The sequence below is a fragment of the Papio anubis genome, chromosome 14 (genome assembly GCF_008728515.1).
Source record: "Papio anubis isolate 15944 chromosome 14, Panubis1.0, whole genome shotgun sequence".
Lineage (NCBI taxonomy): Eukaryota > Metazoa > Chordata > Mammalia > Primates > Cercopithecidae > Papio > Papio anubis.
Window position 1 is genome coordinate 45995671 of NC_044989.1, and position 16250 is coordinate 46011920.

At 45.9% G+C, this 16250-nt stretch overlaps 1 protein-coding gene across 14 annotated transcripts in view; it reads left to right on the forward strand.

Annotated features, from left to right (window-relative positions):
• PRKCE (protein kinase C epsilon) overlaps positions 1-16250 on the forward strand; it is a 539251-nt gene that overhangs the window by 82360 nt on the left and 440641 nt on the right. For 4 of the 14 annotated variants that reach the window (XM_017947485.3, XM_021925250.2, XM_017947486.3 and 1 more), the window contains one exon: positions 3469-8916. The exons of 5 other annotated variants lie outside the window; for them this stretch is intronic. The gene's annotated coding sequence lies outside the window, so the exon portion shown is untranslated. Of the gene's footprint in view, positions 1-1230; positions 2614-3042; positions 8917-16250 lie in introns of those variants that run through there. 5 more of the 14 variants (XM_017947492.3, XM_017947488.3, XM_017947489.3 and 2 more) reach the window with 5 other exon arrangements.

Here is a 16250-nt window from a genome sequence, read left to right on the forward strand (position 1 = left end):
GTTTAGGGCTTGAGAGTTTACTCTTCTCTCAGAAGCTGGCTGAGGAGGTAGCAGACTGACTGAATGTGAGCTTGATGCAGGCAGAGATTCTGACTTGCTTCCCACCTTTTCCCTGGTGTCTGGCCCTGTCCTGGTGCACAGTAACTGCTCAACAAATATTAGCTCTTATTCATTCATTCATTAATTCATTCATTCAACGAGAATTTGTTAAGTGCCTGTTGTGATCCAGGCATGATTAGAGGAGATTGGGATATGTGAGAATAGAAAACAGATAAGGTCTCTGTCCTCGTGGAGCTCACATTTTAGCAAGGGAAGACAAATAGTACACAAGAAACAGTAAATCACAAATGATGGGGTATGTGATAAGATGACAAAGGCCATGGAAAAAGAAAAATTACCAAGCAAGGTAAGAGGCATTGGAATTCCCTGGGGAGGTGTGGGTTGGCCAGGTTGGGGTGTTATATAGGCTGGTCAGCACTGGCCTCGTTGAGAGGGTGAGGTTTGAGCAAAGACTTGAAGGAGGTCATGGAGTCAGCCAAGTGGCTGTCCTGAAATGCCCTCTCTCCTCCCTCTCACCATCTCTACTCTCAACCTTCTTTCTACACAGGTAAGGGTCTCTCTTCCCCCAAAGTCGTTTAGTAGGAAGAGCTCAGGGCTTCAAGGGACATGGATTCTAGGCATGACTCTGCTGGTCATAAGCTCACTTGGGGCCTGCTGGCCCCTGCCTTCTCAGAACAATGATTTTGCTTTGAGCCTGTGCACATGGCATTCATTGTGTAGCAGTTTCGTGGGATGGTCTTAGCTTCAAGGAAAACCTCCTTGAAGGCAGGGGCCATCCCATACTTTTTATATCTGCCGTATAGCACGTGGCACCACATGGATTGTGCAATTGAGGCTGGGTAATCATGAAGTGCAATCCAGTGGAAAACATTAAACTCTGGGCTGGGTGCGGTGGCTCACACCTGTAATCCCAGCACTTTGTGAGGCCGAGGCAGGTGGATCATAAGGTCAATAGATTGAGACCATTCTGGCCAACATGGTGAAACCCCGTCTCTACTAAAAATACAAAAATTAGCTGGGCATGGTGGCGTGTACTTGTAGTCCCAGCTACTCGGGAGGCTGAGGCAGAAGAATCGCTTGAACCCGGGAGGCGGCGGTTGCAGTGAGCCGAGATGGTACCACTGCACTCCAGCCTGGCAACAGAGCAAGACTCCATCTAGGAAAAAAAAAAAAAAAAAAAAAACAACTCTCAAATTCAGTTCCATGACTATAGTTGAGCCTGATTTTATGCTTGCAGTCCTGAAAGACAATATTTTATCCGTGTCAACGGGGGGTTGTCTGCGTTCAGTGGTGTGAGCACTGGAAGTTAGCAAATGCCAGTGAGAGAAGAAGAAGCGGCTTGATGGTGTGACTGGGAATCTGGCAAACTCAGAAGGAGATGAGGTTACACAGGTCTGTGTGTTCTCCGCCTTTCTGGAGCGACAGGACTTTTGGCCTGGGCCTCTGTTGTGTGTTAAGAGAATCCTAAGCTTGAGTGTAGGGGTGGATTTTTTGATGCACAGATCCCCCTTGCAGGCCTGAAGTACTCTCCAACTGCTGGGAGTGTGGGCTGCTGACAGCGTGCAGCTGCGCCCCTCCTCCCTAGGACTATTGCCTCAGCAGAAGAGAAGCCCCTTCCTGAGGGCAGCCCTCATGGAAAGACTGATTTATGGGCAAGGTCTAGCCTCCTTTCCCCAAACTGAGACAGTTCTCCAAGTCCATCCTCGCTGTAGAGCTCCCCTGGGATTGCCTAGGACTTTTCTTACAGCTGCATCACAGCCTGCCTGTTCCCTCTGCCCAGTCCTGCTTCTGTCACCCCTTCCACCTATATCAATTCTGAGAACAGTCTTCAATAAACCTCCTGCATGCTAATCTCCCTCTCAGAGTCACTGGGCCAGGCCAGCATCTGGTGGAAACAGTGGCCTGTGATGTGGGCAGGTCCCTTGGAGCCCTGGGCACATGATGTGATTGCAACACCACATGTGGTCCATCACCCCTGCAGGCTGGTTTGGTTCCTTGTGTGGCAAGGTTGCCATATCTCCCACCACTAGAGGTTTCCATCTTGAGTTAGACATCATCCTCCTGACGCAGGGTCTCCTTTGGCTCACAGAGTCCTCAGAGACTATCACTTCCATATGAACAAATAATCAAAGCAGCTATAAGACAGCTTATAGTACAGTTTGAGGTCAAGACCATAGACTTTGGGTTTGAATTTTGCCTCCTCCATGGATTAGCTTTGGTCACCATAGGCAAGTCATTTGACTTGTCTGTATCCAGGCTCCATCACCTGAAATGACAGCATTCACCTCCTAGCGTTGTTTTGCAGATTAAGCGAAGTAGTGCCGAGGTGCCTGGCACATGCCTGTGTGAGTGTTGGCTCTTAGCAGATTTGTAGGAAGGGAAAGGAGCTCAGGGAGATGGGAAGTGGCAGGAAAGCAAAGTGTTGGAGGAACCAAAGAGAAAATAACTCTTAGAACATGAACATTTTGTGCATTTGTCTGAAGGTGCACATGGGCATGAATGAGGAAGGCAAGCCGGATCCTTATTCTGAGGAGCATAGATGCCAGGCAGGAGGTAAGGATAAGAGATGCTATCATAAAGGCCAAGGCTTTCATTCTTGAGTTGTGGAGGGTTGGGGAGGAAGGAAATTAATGCGAATTTGACAACTACTACGTGCTAGGCACTGTGTCAAGTCTTCCTATATATCGTCCCATTTATTTCTTACCATCTGACATACACATTTTCTTTTTCTTTTTTTGAGACAGAGTTTCACTGTCGCCCAGGCTGGAGTGCAGTGGTGTGATCTCAGCTCACTGAAACCTCTGCCTCCTGGGTTTAAGCAATCCTCCCACCTCAGCCACCAGAGTAGCTGGGATTACAGGCGTGTGCCACCACACTCAGCTAATTTTTGTATTTTTAGTAGAGACAGGTTTTCAACATGTTGGCCGGGCTGGCCTTGAACTCGTGGCTCCAGGTGATCCACCCACCTCTGCCTCCCAAAGTTTCGGGATTACAGGTGTGAGCCATTGTGCCTGGCCGACATACACATTTTTATTCTTATTTCTGTGATGGCAAACTGAGGCTGTGAAAGATTAAATCACTTGCCCAAGGTCAGAGAGCTATTACATGGTAGGTGGGAGCTGGAAGGTTGCTCTGGGTGACAGCAGAGCCCGTGTTCCTGTGACTAGATCATACTGCCTAAAGCATTTTTTCTTCACTACTGTTGTGTGCCAGGGCTTGAAGGGCAGTTGCTTACAGAAAAATCAGTCTGTTAGGCAAATTAGACACGGAGAGGTCACCTCTTCCAGGAAGCCTTCCCTAAGTTCCCCTGCCCTGGAGTCTACTCCTCCCTCTGACTTCTTGACACTGCCTGCCTTTCCATCAACTTTAAAACTCCTCTCACTTTCTACCATGTGTTGTGGTTCGCAGTGGGGCTATCCTCATTCCTCTTACAGTCAAGTTTCTGGAGAACAGGAAGGGCTGAACCTCTTTCCTCTCATTGTCCTGCATGTGCGCCTTCCTCGAGCATCCTCCAGTAGGTGTGAAGGACGTTTTGTGGGAAGAATTTATGGATAGGAACACTAGGCAGTGATGGTAAGCGACTGTGGATTCTGCATCCTCAGAGGCCTCAGAAATCCGATGGAGGTAAGGATCATTTTGGTTTAGGGTGATCAGGGGAGACTTGACGGAGTGGATAAAGCCCAAATCCTGGTCCCAGAAAATGGGAACGACTGGGGGGCTGGTTGAGCAGATGGAAGAGGGGCCTGGCCATGCTGAAAGGGAGCTGCTGCCTTCAGGAGATAGACAGTCGTCGGTCACCATGCATCTCTCTGCCTGTGTGCTGCCAGGCCCCACACCTGGTCACCGGCATCTCCCCTGCAGCACGGGGTTGGGGGCTGGACGACTCTCTCCAAGGAAGTATGGTTATGCTAGCCTTGCCAACTTGAGACCGAATGTTTCTCCCACGCAGCTGTCTTCAAAATGAAATCCTGAGAAGGAGGTGGGTGAGCGAGCGAGCAAGCATGAATTACCCCTGGCCCACGACTTGGCTCGCTTACAGATTCCTCTCCTCTTCTGGATAAATCAGGAACTCCCAAACACTCTTCAAGGAGTCATCCCTCACTCCCCACCCTGCCTGGAGCCAGGCGGAATCAGGCCTGCCAGTCCTGGAACACGCTGTGCTCTTCGGAGCACTCAGACGTCCACTGCCTGTCCAGCCTTTGTGCGGGTGGGAACAGTGTCCCCATTCATGTAGCGGGAGACCCCAAGTGGGGCTGATTTGCCCACAGCCCGGGACTCCTCCTCTCAACTGTCCAGCAGAGGACCTCTCAGCTCCTTTTCTGCCTCTTTCCAGGTGTCTCTCCTCTCGCCTGTGATGTAGAGATGTTCCCCCAGCATCTGCCCTGCCTGGCCCCCTTCTCCCCTGGAGCCTTAAGACACAGAATGTCAGGGTGGAGTCAGGCCAATCATGTGCTCTCTGCATCTCCCCCTGCCCTCAGGCGTGCTGTCCTTGCTCTGTCTGCAGAGTTCATCTTGCCCATGGCCCTCCCTCACCTCCACCTGGGGCCTGAGACTCACCCGCTCTGCTGACTTGTGTACATTACCAAGTGCTTCTTGAACATTTCAACCTGGACATTGCCCCAAGTTCAACAAAACAGGAATGAATTTACATCCCTCACCCAACCTTAGCGCCCCTTCCTGATTATACAGCACCTCCATTCTTCCGTCTTCCTGGCTTGAACCCTTTGTTTCATTCCTTTTCTCTGTGTGCTCAACACCTCCTGGCAGGTCCTGACAGCCTCCTATGCCAGCGTCCTCCTCTCCACAGTCCTGCTGCAGGCGACGCAAACCTTTTGTCTGGGCTCTTGGAATTTTCTCCTAACTAGCCTCCCTGCTGCCAATCTCACCCACCTCTAGCTTCATCCTGCAACTATTACCAGATTTACAGTTTTAATTATGTTAATTAAAATCATTAATTAACATAGTTTTAATGATGTTATTTTTCAGGGTTTTCTCTTTGCTTTAGCATTAAGCAATGACTTCTTGCATAGCAACTAGAGCCTTTTATGGCATTTACTCAGTCTTTCTGACTTAATTTCTTTACACCTGTAGATAAAGTACACTTCAGCCAGAAGAGTTGATTTGCTGTTTTCTTCTTAAGCTGTGTATTTCCTTCCTCTCTGCCTTTGCTCATGCCTTGCCTTCTCCCAAATGCCCTTCCTCCTCTCCTCTACTGTTGAAATCCCACTGTTTTCAGATAACCTGTCTTCGAGGGTCCTTTTCTGATTTTTGCAACCAGATGCGTTTTCTCTTTCTTTTGGATTGCCTTTATGATGGAGATTATATCTTGTCATTCTTTATATAACCACAGATCTTAGCCTTGGATGTTGTTCTCAGTATTGACTGAATTGTACTGAATTTGAGCATCTTAGGAAGGATCAGTGTGAGTTTCTATGAGGGCCTAAGGTGTGAATAACTCTGAGATGTTTGATTGTCATATGGGGCCTAAGTGTTTTGCTTTTAGCCTTACAGTTATTGGGCATTAAGCTATGATAGCTCTTAAAGGTACAGGATTGGAAATCATGTTTCTAGAGACTGAAATAGATGAATTTTAATATCCAACAGCTATGTAGTTTTTACATGGCTTGATCACAGGTGTTATTTTGTGATCTTTGCCACACTTCAAAGTAATAGGTAATTTGTGCATTATTTTTATTAAGCTAATTAAGGAGCAGTATTGGTTCATGTACCAGTCCAAGGATAGATGGAAGCAAAGTAGGATGACTGTGCTCATATGATGTCATCATATTGCTATCATTGTCCCTCCAGGCTGCTGTCTTCTGGCCGGCTGTATTCTCAAGATCTTCCCAAGTGGTGGGACAAATGGCCACCAGCCTCTCCAGGCTTAAATTCAACTAGTAATATTTTAGCGACCTACAGAATGGCACCAGAGCACATCTTTCCTGGTAGCTTTAGCACAAGCCACTGGGAAGGCCCATCTTTGGTCCACTGCTGTGGCCAAGGACACATAGTGCTCTGATTGGCTGGGTCTGGACATCATTGGACAGAGGAGAAAATTATGAGCTTTGGAAAGGCTAAGTAGCTTTTCTAAGATCACATAGAAGACTGAATTGCCTGTCTTGTGACCAAGAGTGTCTCTGTGTAAGCCCTTTTTTTGAGTTTAGGGGCAGCTGTTGTCTCAGTTGCAAAGCGAACAGATTGTATATTTGGGGTTTCAACTTAATTTTTCCATACCCTTTTACAGCCTGCAGAGGACTCAGCTAATTCTGAAGACTCATCTAATGTTCAGTCTCTTAAAATTCTGTTTCTTCTCAACCTTTTTAAAAAGCCTGATGTTTATATAAAAAAAATTATGTTAAGTGAAAGAAGCCAGACTGAAAAGGCTATATACCGCATTATCTCATGTATGTGGTTCTCTGGAAAAGACAAAACTCTAGGGTTAGGAAATAGATCAGTGGCTGCCAGGAGTGGGATGAGGGGACGAGATTGAGTACAAAGGGCACAGGGAATTTTTTGAGGCATGAACTGTTTTAGATCTTGATGGCGGTGGTGGTTACAAGATTGTATATATTTGTCAAAATCCACAGAACTCTACACTAAAAAGGAAAATTTTACAGTATGTAAATTATACTTGAATAAAAACAACAAAAAACCTTAAATCCTTTTCAGGCCTGTGTGACAATGGGATTTGCATCTTAATGAGCATCAGAACTGTAGCTGTGATGAACTAAGTAGCTTTGAGACATACCATAATCTAATATCAAGAACAAGAAACCACAAAGTATTAGATTCATTTGAGAATAATTGACTGTCAGCCAGGCATGGTGGCTTGTGCCTGTAGTCCCAACTACTTGGGAGGCTGAGGCTGGGGGATCACTTGAGCCCCGGAGTTTAAGACCAGCCTGGGCAACATGAGACCCCATCTCAAAACAAAAAAAAAAGGACTTATTCACTGGAAAGCGAAAAATTTGTTCCTGAGCTGAGTACACCAGCGGCCCTTATGCTGCTGCTACTATGTGACTGGAGCAGTGAAGCTGTGCCCCCAACTCTCCTTCCTTGAGCTCAGTCAGGAGGCCCTAGGGAATGTGGGAATCTGGGATGGAGGCAGAGGGCCTAGGGTAATATTCAGGTGGAAGCATCATTATCTCCACTCCAATTCTGTAGCAAGAATGATCCTTCCTAGCCAGTTGATAGGCTGGAAGGGGAGTGGAAAAGTCTGACATTCGGGGTTTAGCATTGTTTCTCCTTTACACTCCTTTCCCCTCACTCCTCCCCCTCCCCCACCACCTGGCACATTCTTTAGGCCCTACTTGGATGCACCCTTCCCTGTGCCCATTGCAAGCCCTCCTCGAACAGCGCATCCTCAGCTCCAGGAGTCTCCCCAGGGGCCTGACTTCTCAGTCTTTTCCATGCCAGTTGTTGTATTCCCTATTCTCTCAAACTCCTCCCTAGTCACTTCTAGCTCATCTCATTACAATCTGAGCATTTTCCTTTTTCATTCATGTCTGGTTATTCACTTCGAGCACTACCCTCCCAAATGTTTCAGTCTCTCCCTGCCTCATTCTGATTCTACCTGGGTTCATCTCAGACCACAATTGTTTGAAAGTGCAGTATTACAAGGAGATACCATATAACATGCAAATTACATAGTGGTTTGTGAAGTTTTAGTAGCCTTCTGCTCAGTGAAAGTCTTTACTGACATGGAGGTAATAAATACTTTCCATTGTAGATATCACATTTTCTGATATAAAACATCCGACTAAAAAATATGTGTAAGATGCAAACCCTTTTATTTTTTCTGAAATGATCTTTTTGTGAAAAATTAAAAAGGTTGCTCACCAGTTGCTAAAATTAAATGAGGAAAGTTCCGTGGTGGAATTGATGCATCTGAATGCTGGTTTCAGGGATCCCAAATGTGATTGCTTCTATCTGTGCCTGTAAAGGAGTCTTTAATTATGAAAGCAGTCTTAGGCTGTAGGTAAGATCTCGAGCCAGGGTGGACCTTTGTATGTTCAGCAATGAGGGGATATTTTTGATGAGCTGGAATATCCGATTGAACAGCTGTAACAAAGCTTCTGAGAGACATTTCCTCACGGTTGTTTATAATCTGCTTCCAGCACATCCAGATCTGACACTTTCTGGCCTTAAAGTTGCATAAAACACCCTGTCAGTTGTAGGGAGTAAGACAGGGTCTTGAGCCAACTGGGGACAAGTATCAGAATCTTCCTGGGGCCAGTAGCGCCAGAAGAATGGGGCCTGGCAGACAGAGAGCCAAGGCTCCTCTGGGAGAAACCAGCAATGCCCTGGTGGAACGAGGTCTCTTCTCCACCTCTGACATGGTCCCCAGCCAGTTTCTACCAATCAGATTGGAGCCTTTGCCAGCTCAGCCTGGCAGACGGGCATGTGCACGTTTTGGGCCTGTGCCCAGGCTGTACGGTGTTGCTGACAAGCTGCGGGCTGTGGTCTTGGAAGGGAAGGTTTAGGGGGTGGTGCAAGGCTAATACAGCCTGTGCTGGATTAGCCAGGAAAGCTGCCAGCATGACCACTGGGTGACCAGAGAAGCTCAACAGGGCTTCTCTGCTCCAGCACAGTCCTCTCAGTGGGCATGTAGAGAGCTACCAGAAGGCCATGGGATGCCCAGGGTCTCACCTTTAAAGGAGACAGAAGTCCCCTGTAATGCTTGTTACCTGGTCAGCCTGAGGGCACTTGACTGAGTGTCCTGTGCTGCCAGGGATGTAGACAGGCAGGCTGTGGTTAGAGTGTGGGCTTTCTATGTTCTTGCTTCCAGGTGCTCTCCATCTCCTTCTTGGGAATTTCTTGGATATCACACCAAAAGCACAGGCAACAAAAGCAAAAGTAAGTGGGACTATGTCAAACTAAAAAGCTTCTGCACAGCAAAGAAAACAATCAACAAAATGAAAAAAACCCGCAGAATGGGAGAAAATATTTGCAAATCATATATCCAATAAGGGTAGCTATCCAAAATATATAAAGAACTTACATAACTCAATAGCAAAAAAAAAAAAACAAAAAACAAAAACCAAAAAAAACACGCAACTGGATTAAAACCTGTGCAAAGGATGGCTTGCACCTATAATTCCAGCTACTTGGGAGGCTGAGGCAGGAGGATTGCTTGAGCCCAGGATTTCGAGGCTACGATGACCTATGATCACACCACTGTACTCCAGCCTGGGAGACAGAGCAAGACCCTATCTCTAAAAAGAAAAAAAAAAACTAGGCAAAAGTCTTGAATGTACGTTTTCCCAAAGAAGACATATAGCTGGCCGACAGGTATATGAAAGGGTGCTCCACATCAGTAATCATCAGAGAAATACAAATCAAAGCCACAATGAGCTATCACCTCACACCTGTAAGAATCAGTATTATCAAAAAGTCAAAAGAGAACATGTGTCGGTGAGGACGTGGAGAAAAAGGAATCCCTTTACGTTGTTGGTGATAATGTAAGTTGGTACAACCATTATGAAACAGTGTGGAGGTTCCTTTAAAAATCAGAAATAGAATGACCCTATGATCCAGCAATCCCACTTCTGGGTGTGTATCCAAAGGAAATAAAATCACTGTCTCAAAGAGAAATCTGCACTTCCATGTTCACTGCAGCATTATTTGCAATAGCCAAGATATGGAAACAACCTCAGTGTCTGTTGACAGATGGAAGGATTTTAAAAATGGAATATTATTCAGCCTTAAAGCAGAAGCAAATCCTGCCATTTGCAACAACATGGCTGAACCCTGAGGATATTAGGCTAAATGAAATAAGCCAGTCATAGAAAAATAAATATTGCATGATCTCATTTATATGTGGAATCAAAACCAGTCAGACTCAGAAACAGAGTAGAATGGTGGTTGCCAGGGGCTGGGTGGGGAGTGAGGGTAATGGGGAGATGTTGGTCAAAGGGCACAAACTTTCAATTATAAGATGAGTAAGTTCTGGAAACCTAATGTACAGCATGATGACTGCAGTTAATAATAATGTATTATATTCTTGAAATTTGCCAAGAAAATAGATCTTAACTCTACTCACCACACAAAAAAGTAGGTGAGGTGAATATGATAATTAGCTTGATTATGGTAATTACTTCACAACATGCACATATATCAAACCATCACGGTGTACACCTTGAATGTAAACAATTTTTATTTGTCAATTATACCTCAATAAAGTTGAAAAAAAAATAGCCAGGAGCCACCTGATGGAAGTCTTTCTCTCCTGCTATTTCCCTTCCCTCACCGACAGAGGCCCAGGAGCTTTCGGGGGTAGACTCGATGCTTTTTTGCCTTTGAAGTTGCTCCGGAGAAAGGAACCAGGAGGAGCTGGTATAGGAAGTTAGCTCATCCCTTCCCACTGAGCCAACTCTGGTTTATCTTTCAGATCCCGCCCTGCCTGGCCACATCTGTGTACATTTACTTATTCCTCACATCCGTATTGTGGGCGTGGATATCTTTCCCCCCGACTGCTTCTTTCAAAACCTTGCCCTAAGCAGGAGGTTTTTAAGACTGTGTTTAGTCCAAATACTTGGAGCCAACACATCCCCATTGGCAGACTCCACAGAGAGCTTGATTCCGGCTCTGGTTCCTACAGATGTTCTGTTGGCTCTTGGGCCCTAGAAATAGGAAACTGGCCTGGTCAGAGATGGCCCAAGCGCCAGCATGACCTCATCCCCAGGCCTGGTGAAGGGCGAACAGACCTGAGTGTACAGGAAAGAGCCTGCCTCCTGGGAGCTAACTAGATTGTAGATTTGGCCATTGGTTCCTCCCCCCCCCCCCACCAGATAATACATCTAATAAAAATGATGTATGGGAGAAAGGCAAAGAGTCCTGGGTTCAAATCCTGGACCATCACAAACTGAGTAACTTTGGCTAATGTTTCTGAGCTTAGTGTCCTTGTCAAATGGCAATAATAACACCAACCCTGTTGTTTGTCATGAGACATAATAGATACAATATGCGTAATATTCGTAGTTCAGGCACAGGAAGCCAGGAAGCGCTCAATCAATGGTAGTGGTTGTTATTTGGACTAGCAAGTAGAGCATCTGTAGGTATTGTTTTCCAAAAAATTTCCTAGAGAAGGCAATGTTTTTCTCCCAATTCTGGCCACACATCAGAATCACATGAAGTGACTTTAAAAACCCAGTTGCCTGGTTTTCCTTCCTTCCTTCTTTCCTTCCTTCCTTCCTTCCTTCCTTCCTTCCTTCCTTCCTTCCTTCCTTCCTTCCTTTCTTTTTTTTTTTTTTGACAGAGTCTCACTGTGTCACCCAGGCTGGAGTGCAGTGGCACCATCTCCTGCTCACTGCAACGTCAGCCTCCCGGACTCAAGCGATTCTCCTTCCTCAGCCTCCTGAATAGCTGGGACCACAGGTGTGCACAACCATGCCCGGCTGATTTTTCTATTGAATAGAGACAGGGTTTCACCATGTTGCCCAGACTGGTCTCGAACTCCTGGCCTCAAGTGATCCACCTGCCTCGGCCTCCCAAAGTGCTGGGATTATAGGTGTAAGCCACTGCACCCAGCCATTTGCCTGGTTTTTCAATCCTGGAGATTCTGATTTGTGAGTCTCTTGTGGTGCCCTGAAATCTGTATTTTTCCAAGTGCTCCAGATGATTCTGATATGCCCTCTGCTTTAACCCAAAGGAATGAACAGCCCTGAGTAGAATTTTAGGCAATTACTTGGGGTGCTGTGGGGAGGCAGGGAGCGAGGGGAGTTTTAAGGGACAAGGAAGGCTGTTTTCTGGGGACTCTGAGATCAATTCCATCTTACAATTGTCCCTATCTGTCATGGGGGTCCTGTAAACGATTCCATTCTGTGTATTCCTTGCCTTCCTGCAGTGACTGAGACAGATGGTGGTGGAGAGCAAGTGCCTGGTGGGGAGAGGAGGCCCGGGACACAGATGCCTTGGTCTCATTGCCCTGACAGGTCCACCCCGCCTTTCCCTGCAGTACCTCCAGAACTTTGCCTGGAACTTAGTCAGCCTGGGGAGCCTTCTTTCCCTATTCGTTCTGTTGTGCTTCGCTTTCTCATTCCTGTTCTCAACGACGTTTTGTCCCCTCTGCCCCACCCACATCACTCGCTCTGCCCTGGGGAGAGCTGATCTCTACCTGGCTGTCATTCCAGGAAGTTTTCTCGTTGAAACAAAAACATGTGGAGGTTTTGCTTTTCTGTGTTTATGGTCTGCACAGATAACCACCCCCAGATGGAGCTGGGTATGGTATTAAAAAATTATAATCTTACTTTTAATCCCAGTTAATTTGGCATCTGGCGGCTAATGAGATGCCTGGGAGGTGGCGAGTTGAGCCCTGACCAGCCTTCTAAGGGAGACCACCGATACAGATAACACATGTGGACCAGCCCCTGAGCGTGTCCTCGGTATCTGAACAGTGGTGAGGTGGGGAAAACAGACAATATCAGCGTTCCAGTTTCTGTATTTCAGTTTGTTCAGCATCTAATTTCTTTTCCATCATAGTTGAATTCTTTCTAGTCCTGGGTCACTGCACTAATTTAAACGGATGGCCTAAGAGGTCATTACAGATGTCGTCACAAGCCTCTGGACTTCTACCATGCTGAGACGTGTTTTCTTTTCTGTAAATTAGCTTGTTAATTATCACATACCCACAAGTGATAGCCAAAAGAAATCAGACAGTGGAACTGAAGGAAGTTAGGCAGTAATCCTAAGTATCTGTCTTGACTTTCTGAGATGTTCCTTCCCCTCCTTGTTTGTTTTGCTTTCTTTCAGTTTTCGTTTATATTTGTAGGGAAAGCTATCAGCTATATTCAGTCCCATAGTTTTAAATGATTCCTATATATTGATTATTATGGAATTTTCACTTCTGTCCAAACCACTCCTCTAAACCTCAGAGGTATATTCAACTCTCTAGGTATCTAATAGGCTTCTCACACCTCAGATGTCCAAAACCAAACTCCTGGTTTTCCTTCCCAAATCTGCTCCTCCTGCAGTCTTTCTGGTCCTCACTGTCGAGGAGGGCACCTGGCACAGAGTGGTGCTCAAAAAATATTTACAGAATGAAGACTAAGAAATGGAAAAGTTTATACCTTCACGCTTGGAGTTGGGAGTGTAGCTGATCAGTTGTGCGTCACCTACTCTGTAGCTGATCAACTGTGTGTCACCAGATGACTCGCTTACCTTTGTCTTCCTCAGTTTCTACCTCGCTGAAATGTGGACAATGCTACTTATTCTTTGGTGGTTTGTGCCAGAACAAGGTATTATATCATGCCTGTAATATTCTCCATATTTTCAGTGCCCCTCCTTTCCTACAGCATCCCATGGACATTATACAAGGCTTTTGTGACTGGCTTGTTTTACTTAGCATAATTTTACCCAGCTTTCATTCAAGACTGCTTGACACATCTGTATCCTGCCTACCCAAATGGTTTCCCAGTGTGCTGCTTCTCTCCAAGGACACAGACTCCCTTATTGTCTTAGGAACGTGTCATTGCATTCCTGCCCTTCAGTCTCCTCTCCTTGTCCCAGGCCTGATGCCCTCCTTTGTCCTCACACCCATCTAGCCTCTTCCTCCCTTTCAAGCCTCAGTCCCCGCTGCCTCCGCAGAGTCCCACCACTGTGCAGCTGCACTGATGACACGCTGCTCTGATTGCTCCAGTACTGAGCCATGTTGGGTTTTACCCTGCCTCCTTTTGCGTGCGCTCATCTCATTTCCTCAGAGATTATAACCTCTTGAGGCCAAGGCATTTATTTCTCATTCTCTTGCATCTCCATAGTATGTAATATGAAACAACTGGGCATTTTTTTTTGCAAATTAAAAAAATTGTGGTAAAATACACATGACATAAAATTTATCACTGTAACCATTGTTAAGTGTATAGTGCAGTGGCTTTAAGTGAGTTTGCATTTTTGTGCATGCAGTCTCCAGAACTCTTTCATCTTACAGATCTGAAACTCAGTACCTATTAAACACTAACTTCCCATTTTCCCCTGCCCACATCCCCTGGAAGCCACTCTTCTACTTTCTGTCTCTGTGAAGTTCACTACTCTAGCTACCTCACATAAGTGGGATTATATAGTATTTGTGCTTTTGTGACTGGCTTGTTTTACTTAGCATAATGTCCTCAGGGTTCATCTATGTTGTAGCATATGTCAGAACTGCCCTCCCTTTTTAAGGCTGAGTAATATTCCATTGTATGGACATACCACATTTGGTTTTTCTAATCCATTGATGGATGCTTGGACTGTTTTCCCCTTTTGGCTATTGAATAATTATGTGATGAACGTGGGTGTACAACTCTCTCTTTGAGACCCTGCTTCAGTTCTTTTGGGTACACACTAGAAGCAGAATTGCTAGGTTATATAGTAATTCTGTTTTTAATTTTTTTTTTTTTTTTTTGAGGCAGAGTCTCATTCTGTCACCCAGGCTGGAGTACAGTGGCGCAATCTCGGCTCACTGCAAGCTCTGCCTCCCGGGTTCGCGCCATTCTCTTGCCTCAGCCTCCCAAATAGCTGGGACTACAGGCGCCCACCACCGTGCCTGGCTAATTTTTTATATTTTTAGTAGAGATGGGGTTTCACCATGTTAGCCAGGATGGTCTCGATCTCCTGACCTTGTTATCTGCCCGCCTTGGCCTCCCAAACTGCTGGGATTACAGGCGTGAGCCACCGCGCCTGGCCCTATTTTTAATTTTTTAAGAAACCCTCTTACTGCTTTTTATAGCAGCTGCACCATTTTACATTCCCACCAACAATGCACAAGGGTTCTAATTTCTCCACATCCTCACCAACGCTTAGTCTTCTTTTTTTTTTTTCTTTTTTCTTTTTGGATAGTAACCACCAGTTTCATTTCTCTAATGAGTAATGTCGAGCATCTTTTCATGTGCTTACTGGCGACTTGTATATCTTCTTTGGAGAAAAAATGCAATGACATGTTCCTAAGACAAAGGACTTCTGTTCAAGTCCTTTGCCCATACTTACATCAGGTTTTGCTGTTGTTATTAAGTTATAGGGGCTCTTTGTATATTCTAGCTATTAACTCCTTATCAGGTGAATGATGTGCAACAATTACGTGCTTTTGTGAGGGAACACGTTGACAACCGTTGGTTATTACAGGAGTCCGCATCGAGGGCAGTCATTTGAAAGAATTTAAAAAATCTATGGATATATGCCAGGCATCATCTCATGCAAAGCTCACAAACACCCTGTAAGATATGTGGCATCATTTTCATTTTGCAGGTGAGGAAATTGAAGCTCAGAGAAGTCCAATAATTTACTCAGCGTCCCCCAGTCTAGTAAGAGTGGCAGAAGCAGGATGTGATGTCAAGCCTGCCTGACTCCCCATGTTGCCTCCTGCACCTTCAGACTGCGTGAGAGAGCGCAAGCAAGCTTCACACATGTGTTGCTCATCACTCTTCTTCTCTGGATTTCATTAAAGAAACGTCTGTGCCTGGCAAGCAGGCCGCTGCCAGCATCCCTGACTCTGCAAAATGTGATCCTTCTGCACGTTTGGATCTCGGCATGACTCAAATACCTAGTGTCCCTTTACCCAGCCTTCAATGGGAGGGTAATACTCTGTCTTTTTGGATCTCTCATCTCTACCCTCCAGTCTCTAGTTTGGGTCTTCTCAGAGCTGCTCACACACATCAGTCACTTCAACAGGAAGCTTTGGACAGGCAAGGCTTTGTGTTAGATTCAGTGGGAAGGGATGATGCTCCCGCCCTGAAGGATTAGCCTCTACAGGTGCTAGGCTAGGTGGCGAATGCACCTGAGAGCAATGTGAGATTTTGTGCCTTTGAAAACCAAGTAAACAGTTCAGTGCAGGCTACCAGGACTTCAAAAACAGAGAGGGAACAGGATTTTTTTTTTTCTCAGACCGAATCTTGCTTTGTAGCCCAGGCTGGAGTACAGTGGTACAATCTTGGCTCACTGCAACCTCTGCCTTTTGGGTTCAAGCGATTCTCCTGCCTCAGCCTCCTAAGTAGCTGGGATTATAGGCGTGCGCCACCATGCCCAGCTAATTTTTGTATTTTTAGTAGAAATGGGGTTTCACCATGTTGAACAGGCTGGTCTAGAACTCCTAACTTCAAGTGATCTGCTCACCTCAGCTTCTCAAAGTGCTGGGATTACAAGCGTTAGCCACCGCCCCTGGCCCAGGAACAGGATTTTAATGGGTTCTTGAACCATCTTCCCTGCTCAGAAAAGCCAGTCTA